A 20088-nucleotide genomic window follows, 5' to 3' on the forward strand; every position below is an offset into this window, starting at 1 on the left:
CTGACCAAGCTGAGATTGCACACTTTTTATTAAGAAATTATTATTTTTGAAATGAGAAAGTTGTTTCATCTGATTGAAAACCACAAATCCAAAATAAAAAACTAGATGCATTTTGAAATCTGCTTTTCAAAATTTTGTTGGATTTTGTTTAGTTTATTAATTAATTCATTAATCATATTCATTATTCATCATTCATTAATGTTAGACATAGCATATATTGTATGTTGTACAAGAAATAACTTACCTGAAAGAGGTTTTAGACTAAATATTAATTTTTATTTGGTTTGCACTTGTACTTGCAGAATAAATTACAATATTTCAAGAGTAATTATTGGAATTCATTAAAACTTCATTATTTAATTTACCAAAAACAAAAATATAACATTACTCCTTATTCACAATATATACACAATTCATAATTTTTTTGTGTGCCACAACAAGATTTGTTGTGGAATTACTTGGCCACCCCTAAGAAAATTTTCTGGGGGCGCCACTGATCGCTGGCCACCGTGACACCCATTTGAAAGGAGGGAAAGTAGGGTTGGGTGGGTGGGTGGGTTTCTTCAAGATGGAGATATTGAGATGAGAAAAGTCTGGTTATTTATAGTGAGTTAAGGATCGTCTGATAGGATAATCAGTCATTAGCTAAAGTTGGAACAGCTGTGAACAATCATAAGCACGTGATCCTCTTGACATTTGTTTATAAATAAACTTCACAAAATATGCAACAAAAGCTAATTTCACCTTCAAACAACACAACTTGCAAACAAGTATATGAACTTTCAATCAATCATTACACAATGGACAACAAAAAACCAAATACAGAGCTCAGTATGAATCAGTGCACCATTGCTTGCCATTGTAGCCTATTGCCAATCCCATTGGCGTTGTTGTCTTTCTATTTGAACTGTCAAATTTGCCTTTTTGCAAAGAATTTGACCCAAAATAAGAAATGCTTTGATTAAACTTATATTGAATTCATGCCATTTTTCAAACTGTGGCTGAAAACTGAAATACTGTAAAAAAAAAAAAGAAAAAGAAAAGAAAAAATACTGTAAATATTACAGAAAACACATGTAAACCACTATACAGTCAAATCTATTGGGAGTAAAGGACTTAGCCCAGCGGTCTCAGACTCGCGGCCCGCGGGCCATTTGCGGCCCTCAGTGCAATATTTTGTGGAGAGAGAGCACTCCGCGCTCCGTTGATTCTATCCGTACACAGCGGTCACTGGCATTCCCCGCCCACCGTGTAAACAAAGGGGCGGGTACAGCGCCCCTTTGTTAGACGCTGTGACGGGTGGGAAGTGTTAGGAGGGAACTCGCGCCGGCCAGAACCAAGGTAAGCTGTTCCCGCCCCTGCCTGCCACTTAGCTACCTATCTGCAGCCTGCCACCTACCTAGCTACAGCCTGCATCTTACATATATTATAGGTAGATACAGACTGGTACAGACTGATGTGACTGGAGTGGGGTGGGGGTGTTTTATTTATACATATATACGCCTTTTTTTAGGTGAGGAAATGGAAGTTTTGAGTGAGTTCCCCCACTTTTTTCCCTAGGACTTCAATAAGTCAAAGTACAGGTCTAGACTTAATGATGATCATCTTCAAGCCATACTGAGGTTCTCAACTGCTTCCGCTCTAAAGCCAAATGTGGTTCAGATTTGTGAGAAGAAGCGCTGTCAAGTCTCTGGCAGCAAGAAGTAGGCAAAAGATGCCATGTTCAGAAGAACTGTTCATAATCTTCACTCAATGTTCTATTAATGTTCAGGACACTTCATGTTCAGAAGAAATAATTAAAACTGTTAATAATGACATTTGAGGACTTTTTTTGTGTGAAATCCCTTATGCGGCCCAGCCTCACCCAGACTTTGCCTCCTGCGGCCCCCAGGTAAATCGAGTTTGAGACCCCTGACTTAGCCACTATTGACCTCCTCCATCCATGCTGGCACAGAACAACACAGACCCTTCACTGTTTTCAATGTTTGCAGACTGATTGCTAAGTGAAGATTTGTGTGAAGGAGTGTCAAACCGGTGCTTCAGTGAATTCATACTGATCTTGGTAGTGTCTAATGGTTTGGAATAGATGGTTTCTGTTTGGTTACCATAGCTAAAACAATGGAGTTTGGACTGCTTGAATGACATCTGTGTTAACTGTTTTGAGTGAAGTTTATTCATAAACAAATGTCGAGAGGATCACGTGCTTATGATTGTTCACATCTGTTCCAGCTTTAGCTAATGACTGATTATCCTATCAGACGATCCTTAACTCACTATAAATAACCAGACTTTTCTCATCTCAATATCTTCGTCTTGAAGAAACCCCCCCACCCAATCCTACTTTCCCTCCTTTCAAACGGGCGTCACGGTGGCCAGTGATTAGCGCTGTTGCCTCACAGCAAGAATGTCCCTGGTTTAATTCCTTTCCAAACCAGACGGCATTTCTGTGCTGAGTTTGCTCGTTCTCCCCATGACCGCATGGGTTTTCCCCGATCCTCCGGTTTCCTCCCACAGTTCAAAAACAAGCACTAAACAATTAATCAAAATACATTAGCTAAACTCTGAGTACACCTTTCAGCATCCATATCTGACACTTAGCTACAACAAGCAAGGGGGGGAGTCATCAAGATCTACCTGAGCTCAAACTCCCCTCTCGCCTTGCAACGGGAGGGAGCCCAGGGCTCGAGGATCTTATAAGCTCAGGGCTCTCTCCCGAGACAGCACACCAAACTAGCTTTACTATCAATCATCAGCTAAGTGTGAACTCTTGAAAAAACGGTGGGGAAAATGTGTCAACCCAATGAGAAAGGGCTTACACATTTGCAAGACCGGTCTTCTGCTCTGCTGGGATAGTTAAAATGAAAATGAAGTGGAACCTAGTTTCTTTAACCAGGTCAAAGCAAACAAGAAAAACTGTAATTAAGACTTTCAGAAAGAGGACAAAAATGATTTTAAAGCACACTGAACTGAGCTAAACGGAACTGAACTTAAACACTAAAAACTGAACTACCCTGATCCAGTTACTATGACCATTTATGTGAAGCAGCTTTGACTAGAAAGTTCTATACAAATAAAGCTGAACTGAATTGGTGTACATCACTAAACACACTTGGATGCTTTTAACACAGATTTTTTCATGATGGAATTTCCTTGCAATTTCAAAGCAAAGACCTTCAAATGAACACACACACATGAACCATAGGTTAAACACAGCCATCAGGAGTACACACACACCATTACTGTCCTGCCTTTGTTTTGCAATTTGACACTTTGGTTTATATACAGTATTACACTCAACACAGACTGTACATTAGAAATCAGTACATGCATAAGAGAGAAAGACAACCAACAAACAAAAACTATTCAAAAGCACACTGACATTATGTCCTCATGTATAAATATTCACACGTCTGACTCCAGCAGATCTCCCCTAGTGTGTCCTTGACAGTTTAGTCGTCTGTTTAATAAAGATATCCACTATAAAGAGTGTTTACTAATGAAGGCTTTCATGATCATATCCAGAGATGAAACTCAGACTTCTTGTGTTGAACTGACTGAACTTTCAGACGGAGGAGGGTTCGGGTCATCTTTATAACTCCATAACAAGCTCTTTCTTTCAACCTCTAAGAGGGAAAACGCTCCTCAGAAGATCGTACATGTGCTCCTCTGCTGGCCGTCATTAGCCGGAAGCAGATCCACATGAAGATCTGTTTGTGTACATGCAAGATCAGAAGCACACGACTGCAACTGAAGGAGCATCAGTTGTGGAAAATTCACTGAGTAATGGGCGACACAGCGGCTCAGTGGTTAGCACTGTCGCCTCACAGCAAGAAGGTCACTGGTTCGAGTCCTGGCTGGGTCAGTTGGCATTTCTGTGTGGAGTTTGCATGTTCTCCCCATGTTGGTGTGGGTTTCCTTTAGGTGTTCCGGTTGCCCCTACAGTCCAAACACATGCACTATAGGGGGATTTAATAAATATGTGTATGTGTGTGTGTGTGTCAGTAATGTGTCTTGTGAATGTTTGCTGGAGGCTCTGACAGTAAATGAGTCTCATAAAGCTTCATTAAGTGCACAAGCAAACATTTAGTCCGGCAGCGCATTTACTGCAGGCTTTTCATAGCTGTCAATTAGAGCGTCCGGCAGGTGAGATAGCACTGGACAACTGCACACTCATTACACTCAATTCAATTATTCCCATCAAATCAAATCCTGCGGCGGCTTTACAGCGAATAATGAGGTGACGCCGCGGGCCGAGCTGATCTGAGACCAGAGACACTGTTAATGACTGAAGAATCAGCATATGAGAGAGTCATGAAGATCATATTTCAGCAGATCATCATGAAAACTGTAGATGAGCATCACTGATTTGAGAGGAGCGAAGACTGAGAATGAAGATTAAATGCAGGGTTCTGTAGACTAGACGACAGGTAAACTCATTCAGGTTTTTTTTTTTTTTGCTTTGTTTTTTAAATAGCAATTTAATTTACTAATCCACAGCAAAAAAACTAAATAAATACATTCATTTATTAATTCATCCATTTTCTTTTCGGCTTGGTCCCTTTATTAATCAGGGGACGCAACAGTGGAATGAACCGCCAACTTACCCAGCACAGATGCCCTTCCAGCTGCAACCCATCACTGGGAAACATCCATACACACTCATTCACCAATTCACCCACAAGTCTTTGGAGCACCCGGAGGAAGCCTATGCAAACATGCAAACTCCACATAGAAATGACAACTGACTCAGCCAAGGCTCGAACCAGCGACCTTCTTGCTGTGAGGCGATTGTGCTACCCACTGCGCCACCGTGCTGGCCACATAAATGAATTAATAATGTATATTTATGTATATAAAATATACATTTATGTATATATGTAAATAGAATGGCGTCACGGTGCTGCAGTGGGTAGCACAATCGCCAAGGTCACTAGTTCGAGTGATGGGTGGTGCGGTGGCTCAGTTGTTAGCACTGTGGCTGTGACAGTTGTCATTTCTGGATTAAATAATAAAAAATAATAATAATAATAAAAATAATAATAAAATAATGATAATAATAATAATAATAATAATAAATAAGCAAATAAATTAATAAATGAATGAAAATAAATAAATGAATAAATAAATTAATTAATTTCATATATTTATGTATATAAAATCTACGTTTACATATATATATATATATATATATATATATATATATATATATAAACAATCAAATAAATAAATAAATAAATAAAATGAAAACAATAACAAATTAAATAAATAATACATATTTTGGCCTAAATATACAACTATTTTTTTTCATAATTATTTCATAAGAATTCTATATAAAATAAAAATAATAAAAATATAAATATTTTATAACATGCAATAAAAATAAAAACATAGTTTGCTTTAAATTCAATCAAATGCTCTTAAGAACTGTGTTTTTTCTCAGTAAGCACTAACAGTAAGTGTGAAATACCATTTTATTAAATAAAAAATGTGAATGTAAGCTATTATTGAAATTCAAAATAAAATGAAATAAAATTAAAATTTAATAAAATTGTAAAAGTATGCTATTATTGAAATGCAAGCCAAAACAAAACAAAGCTAAAATAAAACAAAATTAAATAATGTGTGAAAATATTCATCTAAAGCTTAAGGCAATGAGAAACTCCAACATCTGAATGTGTTTTAGCTGTGTGTGTGTGTGTGTGTGTGTGTGTGTGTGTGTGTGTGTGTGTGCGAAAGCTCTTCTTGTGTTTGACTGAAGGTCACCTGAAGATCAAGCGTGTTGCTCGCGTCTCTCACACCAGCACATGTTAAATGGATTACTGTGTGCTTAATTAACATTAATAATCCTTTTGTCCACAGGCGTCCGCACTCATTTGTGCTGCGCTTCAGGGACGAGCTGATTACAAATGTGACTGTTTCATAATAAGCCTGAAGCACAAACACAGAAATAACCCAGCGCATGTTAACAAGATTAATAACACACACCTTTCCAAACACACGTCATGAGGCCGCTGAAAGACACTCACAGCACACACACGCACGCACGCACGCACGCACGCACGCACGCACACACACACACACACACACACACACACACACACTAAATTATAAACACAGGAATTACCCCTAACAAAAGGTTGAAAATTGTGCCTGCTCTCTCTCTAATGAATACACACAAACACACGCACACGTTTAACCACAGGAATTACCCCTAAAGCAAAAGGTATAATTTTGACCATATTTGGAAAGGTCATAAATATTAATGAGCTCTACTGTTATGATCCTCATGTCAGTGTCTGCTTTCTTTCTACCACGCACACACACACACACACACACAGACAGACAGACAGACAGACGCACGCACGCACGCACGCACGCACGCACGCACACACACACACACACACACACACACACACACACACACACACACACACACACACACACACACACACACACACACAAGAATTACCCCATAGAGTAAAAGGTTTAATTTTGACCATATTTGGAAAGGTCATGAATATTAATGAGCTCTACTGTTATGATCCTCATGTCAGTGTCTGCTTTCTTTCTACCACACACACACTCACACACATGCACGCTCAGCTAAAACCAGAGGAACTATTTCCTAAACAAAAAGTTCCCATTTTGACCATATTTGGAGCAGTCATGAATATTAATGAGCTCTGCTGTGATTCGTCCAGATTGTTTCTGTGCATGCTGTCTCTCTAATACACACACAAAAACAAAGACATGAACACACACACACACACATACAACTTTGTCCACATTGAAAGGAGTTACCCAAAGTCAAGAGGGAGTACGACAATGGACAAATATCTCTTTATTTTTATATGCAATCTGATCCACACTTTCTCGGGTCATCTTATATTTCACTTTTCCCTTATATTTCAGGAGACCCAGAAGTCCCCAAACTCATTCAGAATATGTGTTATGGCTTCCCTTGCACTAACACCCCTAAAACCGTCTGTCTTGTGCGTCTGCCACCTTTGTAGTTTTAAGCCACTTCTACCTGTGTTTGTAGTTCTAATCAAATTCCCGTCCAAAAAACACATCATTGTGGGTAATATTAGCCATTATAGTGAGCTCAGATCTGCACATTTCTAACAGACACACTACAGTAGTCAACATTTGAAGTGGATCAAAACCTTTCAATAAAGTTGTTATTGATCAACATCCAGTCTACGCCTATAGGACAACTCTGAGAAGCACTTCTGATCCACCTTCCGGATAACTTTGGAAACTCATTCCCACAATTTGGGATGGAAAATGTATTTATTGATTTTTTCAAACACTATTTAGGACATAAAGTAGAGTAAATAAATCGAGACTCAGCACAGGACTTCTATAAAGTGAACATGACTGCAGTTAATGAAGACGAGGTGCTTCAGTAACTCAGAATCTATTAGCATTACAGTGGAGCTTTCTGGATTTAAGACTGATCTCCCTGAAGAGGGTGATGACATTATCAGATCCCTGTGGCATGAATTATGGGATTAATGACAGTGTTGGGCCGCAGTGAAGGGCTGTGTGTCTCTAGTGGAGCAGTGTGTACTGGGCCGTGTCTGAATCTGCACCCGCTGCTGCTCTGAACATCACTGAAGCTGAAGACACTGAGCTGGTGTATGCTCACGGCAATGTCACACACACCCCCACACACATGCATACACGCACATGCTAGTAGTAGTAGTAGTATTACTACTAAATTATGACAAGCATGATGTAACAAAATAACGGCAACAAAAATAATCTGTTTATACCCTTATAGTTTTATAGTATATATAGTTTTAGTTTTGATAGTTTTAAATGCCCCAGTACTGTATATTAAACCCTAATGCCCCAGTATAGTGATTGGTCCTAATACCCCAGTAGAGTAAAGTCAGTCCTAATGCTTCAGTATAGTAGAGTGGGTCCTAATGCTCCAGTATAGTGCTTGCTTCTAATGCATAGTGTAGTGGTGGGTTCTAATGCCCTATTATAGTAAATTGATCCCTTATGTCCCATAGTGATTGGTACCTTATGCCCCATGATTGGTCCTAATACCCCAGTATAGAGATAGGTTTGAATGCCCCAGTATAGTAAATGTGTCCCTAATGCCCTAGCATAGTGATTGGTCCTAATACCCCAGTATAGTCAAGTCAGTTCTAATGCCCCAATATAGTAAAGTGGGCCCTAATGCTCCGGTAGAGCAAAGGCTCCTAATGCCCTAGTTTAGTCCTGGCTCCTAATGCCCCAGTATAGTAATGGGTTCTAATGCCCCATTATAGTAAATTGGTCCCTCATGCTCCAGCATAGTGATTGGTCCTAATACCCCAGTATATTACAGTCGGTCCAAATGCCTTAGTATAGTAAAGTGGGCCCTAATGCTCCAGTATAGCAAAGGCTACTAATACTCATTATAGTACTGGCTCCTAATCTCCCAGTATATTAAATTGGGCCCAGCATAATGATTGGTCCTAATACCCCAGTATAGTCAATTGATCCCTAATGCCCCAGTATAGTGATTGGTCCTTATGCTCCAGTATGTAAAGTCGGCCCTAATGCCACAGTCTAATAAAGTGGGTCCTAATACTCCAGTATAGCAAAGGGTCCTAATGCCCTAATATAGTGATGGGGACACTATACTGTCAGTGAGCACCGTCGTGCAGATGAGATGTTGAACTGAGGTCCTGAACGAGGTCTGTTTACATCAAATCTCAAAGCACTTCTTGTAAAGAGTAGGGATATGACCCTGGACGAATTTCCTCCATCAGACCATAACCATCAAAGCCTCCCAATCATCCCCATACGCTAAATTTCTTATATCTTTGTCTCTCCTCCACCTGCACAGTAGGTAGATGCTGCACACTGGTGGGGGTGAGGAGAGACCCCCCTCACACAAATGTAATGTGCGTTGGGTGTGTGGCAATATACAATAATGTGCTAGATAAATGCACATTACAACTAACAATCTGTACAGTATTTAAAGTCACTGATCTCATGATGAATGTTTCTGCAGTGTGGGCCGGTCAGTCCTCCTCTATGTGCTGAATCAGAATGTGTGTGTGTCCCGAACTGAACGCCAGTCTCCTCATTACTGCTGGCGGGTCAGGAGGGTCGAGCTCTGCCACACACACTGACCTTTATCAGCTCGAATTAGCCTTTGTGTCTGCGTTTAAGAGCGAGTGGCTGGTTTTCAGTGGGTGAATGAGGTCTGTGCTGCTGGCGCTGGTCCAGTCGGATTGTGCTCCTGCCAGACCGTCATCTCTGCTGATTCTCATTCAGAGCTCCGAAAACACGGCTTTCTGCCAGAGATCTGAGCAAAACTACTGGATCAGTGAGCTCACGTATGATTAGGATGACTGTAGCACATGCAGGATCTACAGCTTGTTTGATATATTATTAACAGTTTGTTATAATTTAGCTCAGCTTAATGTTATAATAACAGGCTTTAGTTGTAGTATTTGTTCTCTCTTAATGGGCTCTATGCATAGCTAGTGTTTTTCAGCCAAATGTTCAAGTTCATAAGGTTCATTTTGTTTGAAATGTAATTGACAAATAAAAATAATTTAATAAAATTTACGATGGTATAACACCTTATGTCCTTGTAAAAATCATCATACAGTCACAGGCCTCAATCACATACCAATGATCAACAATAATCCAGAGTCAGCATTACATATGCGGCGATGTGTCAACTGTGTATGATCACATTGTGATATCGATGCTGAAACCATATATTGTGCAGCGCTACCGTATTCCAAAATAGCTTCAGCAATTAATCGTAACAAGAAACGTTGATACCATCTCAGGCCCCGTTTACACTAATGCGTTTTCGTTTTAAAACGCATAAGTTTTGCTACAGTTACGCCATCCGTCCACACTACACTAAGAGTTCTCGAAAATGCTGGAGAGGCCGTTTTCATTCTAAAACGCTGCTGCACCGTTTCAGTGTGGATGAGGAAAAACAGAGATATCTGAAAATGGAGGCGGGACGGTAAAGTCTAGATATGCAGCCGGCTGGAAGTGCGATATGCACATTAATAAAGCAGCATTTTTTAAGACACTGTATAACAATAATTAATATTTTTACAGTACTGTGAGGGTTGGGTTTAGGGTTGGGGTGGGGGTAGGCGTTAAAAATACATTTTATTGGGTAATTTAATAGATAACATAACTAATACTCGGTACAACTACAGTTTTTACATTACTGAGAGGATTGGGTTTAGGGTTGGGGTGGGGGTAGACGTTAATGAAATACAACAATTGAGAAATGTAATAACTAATAGAAATAATTCGCGCTAACTTCCGGCCGCAATTGTATCCGCTCTAGCAACAACCAGACGGGACTGCTGAGATTCCCTATCTGATTGGGGCTTTTGTGTCATTGCGTATCCTTCCCTTATTCGTCAAGTCCATATCACATGACTATAACACATGGCTTTAACGCTACCGGAAGACAGTACTGTAAACAACAACATGGGCACAGAAATGGGAGTGTTGTTTGCACTATTGTCTGTTATTGGCGTCATTGTGTAGTTATTCATTTCATTCACCGGCGTTTGTTGACTAACAATACCCAAATGCTGAGCGAGACGCATGCTTTGTTTAAAGGGCACCTAGGTTACCCCTTTTTTCAGATTTAATATAAGTCTTTTGCGTCTCTAGAATGTGTATATAAAGTTTCAGATCAAAATACCCATCAGATTTTTCATTATACCTTTTACAAGAGGCTGTTTTATACTGATTTCCAGCAGGGGGTGGTTTTATCGTACTGCGTCTTTAAGACGAGTCTTTCCCGTCCACTATTTCTACATGCCTTCTTCCTCAGCTGCGTCAGACAACAGACAGACTTAAAGGAAGAAGGTCTCACGTAGCGTTTGTGAGATACTACAGTAAGAACTAACCTTTACTAATCAGTATTGTGAAGTTGCATTGATGAGTCACACACAATATCGTTACAAAGTTAACGCGTGCGCCCGCACGCACACACACACACACACACACACACACACACAGGCAGACAGACAGAGCGCGCTTAGCTTAGTTAAGGCTAACCTCAAGTACTGTGTGGATATCTGTTATGCTAATGTACAAAATAAACCTGATTTAACTTCCACAAACCGGGATTGAAGCGTCTTCTTTTATAATTGTTCTTTTATAATTGACACACGGCTGTGCTGATGATTAATTAATTTAATTAATTAATTACACACATACTCTGTTTTAAAACACTTTAAACATGTGAAACTTACTCTTAATCACATTTGATGATGATTGCTGATCCTAGCGAACACAACAGAGCTTTTATTCCCGGTTGCTTTGCGTATGTCTGCCTGGTCTTGTTGACATATACACGCGACTACCGCAACATGTTAATGCGCGCAGCTGTCAATCAATTCGGTGGGCGGGGGGACCGCACTCCTACGTAATGGTACGATCGATTTGAAAACAGCTCCAATTGGCCGACCCTTTTTTTGTAGTTAAATTGAAAAAAAGGACTGGGTGTGTTCATATCACCCCAGTATGACGGTCTATACACTATACCAACACACAGATCTGTCCAAACAGCTTGAAAAGTAGATTTCTTACCATAGGTGCCCTTTAAACTAGAACGCTCATGCCCAGAGTGCGTGAATGGTCACGTGATATACGTTTTTGGTGGCGTAGTGTGGACGGAGATATGTTCAGAGACGCTAGGTGAAACGCTAGTGTGGACGCGGATCGTTTTTGATCTAAAACGCCATTTTAAAACTAAAACGCACTAGTGTAAACGGGGCCTTAGACCCACTGTACCCAGCAGTAAAAACACTGTCTAAGAAGATCTGAAGTGTTTTCTGCTGTTGTAAAGGCAGAGATGAGCTGATTGTTCTGGCAGCAGAAGCTGGTGAACGTGATCGCATTACGCTCTGACACTGAGGTGCGGATGTGCGAACTGAAGGAATAAAAGCAGAACAGATAAACGGACAATAGCGCCTGCAATCCCGTAACAGGATTATCCAGCATGACGTCTTCAAACATCAGCCCTGGGCAAAGAGAGGGCTTCTGGGGCCAGATGCAAAAACACACACCGCTCGCTGCAAAACGTCGGATGAATTAGCCCTGAAACAATCTCTGAGTCTCGAATCCAGCCGGAGATTTGAGGAAACAATGTTGTTTTCTAATCCAGAAGGGGAAAGGGAGTTCTTGTTGCGTGTATATCTGAGCAACATAATTCATTTGCGAGCGAGTGGACCGATCAGAATGTTCAATTTGTGGCACGACAAGCATTGGGAATTATAGTGCAAATGAACTCTGGGTTTTGTGAATCAGCTGAATGCTAATACCCCACTGAGGTGATGATGGATATACGCTGCATTTCAACACAACAGCTGATCTGAGAACAGAAAACTGGCACTTACCTGATGAAGAAGTTGTTGATTGGACGACAGGTTGATGGAAATGTTGAGGAACCAGACACGTCGTGAGCAGAAACACACATGGAAACAAGCAGAAAGACGAAACAAAACTATTAGTACTGCAACCAATGCACAATATCTGTTTAAGGATGCACATGTCAGGCGGTTTATTTAATAATTAACCATAATGTCACTGTTTTTAACAGATTCTGAAGCTAGCATGAGTTGCTATGTGGATACCAAGGAAATCTGAATGTGTTTGTATCGTTGATTAGTGGTTACAACTCGGTGCTAAGCAGTGGTGTAAAGTAACTAATTACAAATACTCAAACTCCTGTAATTGAGTAGTTTTCCTCAGGAATTGTACTGTACTAAGCAGTTTTATAAATGTGTACTTTTACTTTCCCTTGAGTACATTTTTAGTGCTGTATCTGTACTTTTACTCTACTACTTTCCTTCATCCAGCAGTCTCTATTTTTTCTTGTCTATGCGGATTAAAAAATCAGTCCTGTGATACCCGTCCAATCAGATCGCACACAGAAGGTAAATCGCATCATATTGAACTAACTCAAGACATGGGCGATTTATAAATGCAGCAAACCTTTCGGAAGCATTAAAGGTGTCCAAGAAGATGTCCAAAATCTTTACACACAATGACCCCGAGGCTGTTTAGATGATGTCACTGATGAGAAGATGACAGATGTTTACTGTATAATGACCAAACTGCCCTAAACACCCAGCAGACACAAGACGTCAACATGACGTGAGATTGACGTTGTACTCCATGTTGTGGGGGCGTTGCATTTTGTTTGAAAATTAAAATCAGGTTGACATCAAAACTCAACGTCAGGCCAATGTCAATGTCCAACGTCCAACCTAAAATCAACCAAATATCAATATCTAATGATGATGTCACAGCTTGATGTTGTGTGGACGTTCCCAATATGTCTATCAGATGTTGGATTTTGGTTGCCATACCTTAAGAATAAATGTCAGTATTTGACATCAATATGATGCTGGTTTAAAATGTTTGCTCAACGTTGGATTTTGGTCACTTTCCAACCCAACCTAAAATCAACCAAATATCAACGAATAATGATGTTACAGCTTGATGTTGTGTGGACGTTACCACTATGACGTCTATCAGATGTTGGATTTTGGTTGCCGTACCTGACGAATAAATGTCAGTATTTGTCATTAGTATGACGTTGGTTTAAGATGTTGGCTCTATGTTGGATTTTGGTCACTTTTCAACACAACTTAAAATCAACCAAATATCAACGTATCATGATTTCACAGCTTGACGTTGTGTTGATGTTACCCCTATGACGTCTATCAGATGTTGGATTTTGGTTGCCATGCCTAACAAATAAATGTCAGTATTTGTCGTCAATATGACGTTGGTTTAAGATGTTGGCTCGACGTTGGATTTTGCTCACTTTCCAACACAACCTAAAATCAACCAAATATCAACGTCATTATTGGACATTAGAATAAAATTGTGCTTAGATGCTGGCTAGACATTGAATTTTGGTAACCTGACATCACAACCTAAATCTAAACTAATATTAACGCCTTATGAAGTTATAAGCTAAGCAATAACGAGATGCACTACAGAATGTTACGTTTACACACATCCACAAATTACATGCAAATGCATCAGCTTTATACAGCGTAATATTCACTACTCACTACTCATGAGTACTTTTCAAAGGGCTACTTTTTACTCACTTGCAGTAATATTTACAACAGATACTTTTACTCGCACTACATTTTTAGGCAAGTAATGGTACTTTTACTTGAGTATGATTTTTCAGTACTCTGTCCACGTCTGGATATTACAAAGGAGTTCTGCGTGTTTATCTTGTCAATTGCTGGTTATTAACGTGTTCTGGTTTGCTGCTAGGAAGTTACCAAGTACTTATGAGCATGTTTATCTTGTTGATTAGTGATTACTAACAGACTCCAGGTGGTTGCAAGGAGGTTACTAAAGAGTTCTGAGTGTATGTCTTGTTGACTGGTGGCTACTAACATGTCCTGAGTGTGTACAAGAAGATCACCAAGCCGCTCTGAATGCATTTATCTTGTCAATTAGTGGTTACCAACACGTTCTGGGGTGGTTGCTAAGAAGTTAACATACTTAGCCACGCCCCTCCAACAAACAGAAATGATGTCGTTTCCCTTAGCCCTACGGCTTGGGACACCTCTATCCATGAACCTGCAAAAACAGGGGGAAGGGCTAAGGGGTAGAATTGGTATTAGGGCATAGTCTCGGAAAAGGGCCCCCTGGTACCTTTATTCATCAGGGGTTGCCACTGCGGAATGAACCACCAACTTATCCAGCACATGTTTTACACAGCGGATGCCCTTCCAGCTGCAACCCAGTACATGGAAACACCCATACTCACTCATACACACAAACACACTTATACACTACGGTCAAACCTATTCCCCCTATCTTTCTGAATGAAACTGCAACTTTACTACATCCAATCAGCTTGCAGCAGGTAAAACAGGCCACGCCCACTTTTTAATCATTTAATAATTTTGCTTCTCTCGGAACTGAGTTATAATAGGATAATAAAACACTGAGCATCTCAAACATATGCAACGTATCTATTAATGATGATAGCTCAGTTTATTGCTCGTGTTGCCGTGCTTCTCAGGCAGATTTAGTGTGATTAGCCTTTAGATCAGAGTGTTTCTCTTGCTCCTTCTCTCTCTCACACACACACACACACACCATCATCCCAAAACAAACCCAGATTTCACTGCACTGTTATATCTGGTCCCTAACAGGACGGCTGTGCTGAATTCTGCTTTTTCCGCCCACCCTGCACTTCTTCATTACTCAACGCCGCGCATGCTAAACGTCTGCCCGTCGCCCGCCGTGGGAAAATGTCATCCGTGACAACCTGAGCAAACATCAAGAGGAGCTGAAATAGACCTGGGCTCTGACACACAGGCCTGGGAACAGCGTTTCATGTTTTAATGGGCTCCGTGCGCGCGTATGTGTGTGCGGTGAACAGTGTCAGACGAACGCAGCATTTAGCCGTCGTCGTGCTTCAATGGACGGCGGTAATGAGTGAGAAATGACATTTGTGTGGCACAGTGGCATTTAGCTGGACTTATCGACATGTGTGACATTTGTATTTGCTCATTTGGCTCTCCTGCAACCAATGACAGAACGGAAACGGAGGAAAACTAAGCTTGACCCTGTTTTATTGTTGATTTATTTTGACAGCAGTCCTGAGGAAACGAGCTTTCTGTAGGGTTTGTTTTTATGGCTCGGGAGGCTTATATGCTCCTAAAATGAATGTTTAAACTAGAATTAGGAGAAATATAAATAGATTGAATGAGTAATTAGTCGTCATCCAGAGTAGAGAGCTGTGAAATGAATATGAGGCAGCTCATGCCATTAAATAAAACAGACTTATGCCGAGTTCAGACTGCATGATTTTCACAGTAGTCGTGTCACAGATGTTTTCACACTGCATGACTATCTGGGCTGGCGTTTCGTCGCTGCTTTGTTTACACTGCAAGATGGATCGACGACAGGGACATTCACATTGCATGACTTTACTATAGGGAGAATCGCAGACAACTTCGTCCAAACTACGTCTCACAGCCAAAAACATGTAGTATATCTTTTGTTATTAACTACATAACGAGAAAGAAGCCTTTAATGGGGTAGAACATGCACATGTTTGCTCACCTGGGTTTAAAGGGAATTAGCCATTTCTCCTTAACGTTGATAATAAACTAATTTCTTTCTGTATGAAACGTTAAACAGACACGGTTGCTCCTGAGTCCTGTCAAACCTCCACTAGTTTTTCCTCCATTTTGTTGGTCCAAATAAACCGAAAATGAGCGCTTTTAACTTCTCCCCCAGCCTCCCGCTGACCTGCAGCAGGTATACACACACACACACACACACACACACAAGTGAATGCTGCTCTCTCATTGGCTGTAGGCGATCGCTGATGTTATTTTCAGTCAAAACTCAATTCACACGGCGTGATTTGAATCGCCGACAGCTCCAGATATTCAGCACGCCAAATATCTCACAGGCATCAGCGACTCATCTCCGATTCTCTCAGATCACGTCTTTGATCGTTCATACTGTGTGATTGTCACTCACATGCACGAGCAGCGATTTGCCTGGGATTTCAGGCATTTGTCGGCGATTTCTCAAAACCTGTCGGCGAGCCAAAATCGGGGCTAAAATCACGCAGTCTGAACTAGGCATTAGTAGATTGTAGACATATAGGGCCCTATCATACACCCGGCGCAGTGTGGCGCAAGGCGTGGCGCAGTAGTCTTTTGGTAGTTTCAGCTTGGCGCAGGAGTGGTTTTGAGGCGTTGCGATACGCTGTTTAAATAGCAAATGCATTAGCGCTCATATGTGCGCCCATAGGCGTTCTGGTCAAAAAAGGAAGGTGTTCTGAGGCGGACCACTGGTGCATTGCTATTATGATAGATTTTTCTTTAGACCAAAACAAACCCGGTCTAAACTCCAGCGCAGAGTTGCACCTCACTTACACACTGCTTAATACACACTAGAGAGCAATAGACAAATATCTTTACATATGAAAAAATGTAAATATTAAGGATATATATATAGGATATAATAGGAATAGATATAGGATATAAATATAAAGGATTAAAATATTACAAAACACATTATTTTCTAGCCTACATAAATATGAAAAATCACTGCTTTTACGCCTTCTTCATCTCGGGAGGCTTTTTCAGTTCATTCATAACAATTTGCTCTCACAGAAATGTTACAGCATCCCACTTAAACATCTTAAACTCGTAACAGTGTTGAAGAAATCTGCTCTCCGTTAAACAGAAATTGGGGAAAAAATAAACAGGGGGGGCTAATAATTCTGACTTCAACTCTATATTGCATCACGTGCATGTGTTGTGCGATAAGTTCATGTATTGATTATTGTGACAGATAACTGCATCCTAAAAAATCATTTTAATTTCACAGGGACTCTGAATCAAACTAACAAGATCCTAAAAGAGGAAAGCGGAGTGAGATTTTGCACTGTCTCTCTCTGCCGTCTGTCTGTGAGAATCACCGAAATGCTCAAGCGATGTGTTTTTTTGGTGCTGTTTGAAGATAAATAAAGCTGAGGGTTTGATGGTGTGGAGATGAGGATGTTAAACCGCCGGCTGCTGTTCGGAGCATGCGGCGTCACATCGGGTTGGTGACCTAATGAAGATAAACTGAAGGAATGGAGGAGAATCTCACACCAATAATCCCTTGCTTTTGCTCCGAGCTTCTCATTAATGTGGATAGAGAATGGAGATCCTGCTGCTTCTCTCACTACACCAGCAGCCCCGCTCTGCCATCGCTAACACATATACAGCAGAAGACGAGCTCACAGAAACACAGCTCACACCATCAGCAATAATACCGTTAAGAGAGCACTTCAACACTTCTGTATTTGAGTGTTTGCTTTATATAGTAAACTACTGACGACGTTCCTTGTAAATTTAAAATAAATGTATAAATCATTTTGCATAAAGTACTGAAACGGTGCCATGTTTCAGGCACATTTATATGCATTTTTTTTTAGATACAAAACCAATGTTTTTAAAAGTACTTCAATCTCAGAAAAACACAGAAAGTATTTATTTGAAGGGAATAACCATTAAAAATGTAAATATAAATGATATTATTAATAATAGAATTATTATTAGTAGTAATATAATAATAATAATAATAATAATAATAATAATAATAATAATAATAATAATAATAATAATAATAATTATTATTATTATTATTATTATTATTATTATTATTATTATTATTTATTTATTAATTTTTTTTTCATTCATTTATTCATTCATTCATTTTCTTGTCGGCTTGGTCCCTTTATTAATCCGGGGTCGCCACAGCGGAATGAACCGCCAACGTATCCAGCAAGGATAAGGATAAGTTTTCACGCAGTGGATGCCCTTCAAGCCGCAACCCATCTCTGGGAAACATTCACATACACATTCACACACACTCATACACTACAGACAATTTAGCCTATACCCAATTCACCTGTCAGCATGTCTTTGGACTGTGGGGGAAACCGGAGCACCCGGAGGAAACCCAGGCGAACGCAGGGAGAACATGCAAACTCCACACAGAAACGCCCACTGAGCCGAGGCTTGAACCAGCAACCTTCTTGCTGTGAGGCGACAGCACTACCTATTGCGCCACTGCCTCGCCCCAATTATTATTACTATTATTATTATTAATATTATAACTGAGAGAGCAGCTATATAAAATATAGATACATTTGAAGAGTTCTGATGCAAAAGTCTTGTCCCAATAGCTGGATTTAGAGGTTTTGGCATAAAAAGCACAGGTGGATTTAGCAGGTTTTGACACAAAAGAATATTTAACTTCTTAAAAACTAAAGAATTGTCTAAAGTGACATTTATGAAAAAAACATATTTTATTTACCAGCTAAAACCTAATCATTACATATAAAATGAAACTTCTGAACCTAATCAGAGGATCAAAAGAGCCAGATTAAAAATGCTCATTTACAAGAAAAGAGGTCTGATGGATTTAGAGGGTTTTGCATCTGAACACTTTATATATATATATATATATATATATATATATATATATATATATATATATATATATATATATATATATATATATATTTATTTATTTAATTCAATACAGCTTTATTTGTATAGCGCTTTTACAATGTAGATTGTGTCAAAGCAGCTTCACATAAATGGTCATAGTAACTGGAACAGTGTGGTTCAGGTTTTAGTGTTTAAGTTCAGTTCAGTTCAGTTTAGCTCAGTTCAGTGTGATTTAATCATTACTGAGAGTTCAAACACTGAAGAGCAAATTCATCGATGCGTAGCTCTACCAATCCTGAACCATGCGAGGCAGTGGCGACAGCGGAGAGGGAAAAAAAAACTTCACCTGATGGGAGTGAAGAAAAAAAACCTTGAGAGAACCAGACTCAGTTGGGCACGACCATTTTAATTTCTCCGCTGGCCAAAAGTCTTGTGCAGAACTTCATTCGCCGTGGTTTATGCTGGAAGATGGCCTCAATGAAAAGTGCTAAAAAAAAGAATATATATATATATATATATATATATATATATATATATATATATATATATATATATATATATATATATATATATATATATATATATATATATATATATATATATATATATATATAAAAATATATATATATATATATATCAAGTATTATTACAATGTTTATTAATGATTATATATTACTGTCATTTGAATATTCCATATACAGTTGAAGTCAGAATTATTCGCCCCCTGTTTATTTTTATTTTCCCAGTTTCTGTTTAACAGAGAGCAGATTTTTTTTAGCACTTTTCTAATCATAATAGTGTTAATAACTCATCTCTAATAACTGATTTATTTTATCTTTGTCATGATGACAGTAAATAATATTAGACTAGATGTTCTTCAAGACACTTCTATACAGCTTAAAGTGACATTAAAAGGCTTCACTAGGTTAATTAGGTTCTAAAAAAAATGCATAGCTTAAAGGGGCTAATAATTTTGTCCTTAAAATGGTGTTAAAAACAATTAAAAACTGCTTTTATTCTAGCTGAAATAAAACAAATAAGACTTTCTCCAGAAGAAAACATATTATCAGACATACTGTGA

At 39.3% G+C, this 20088-nt stretch overlaps 1 protein-coding gene across 16 annotated transcripts in view; it reads right to left on the reverse strand.

Annotated features, from left to right (window-relative positions):
• Positions 1–20088, reverse strand: part of zgc:152904 — a 404441-nt gene that overhangs the window by 139752 nt on the left and 244601 nt on the right.

This window comes from Danio rerio, chromosome 1, assembly GCF_049306965.1.
Source record: "Danio rerio strain Tuebingen ecotype United States chromosome 1, GRCz12tu, whole genome shotgun sequence".
NCBI classification, from domain to species: Eukaryota; Metazoa; Chordata; class Actinopteri; order Cypriniformes; family Danionidae; genus Danio; species Danio rerio.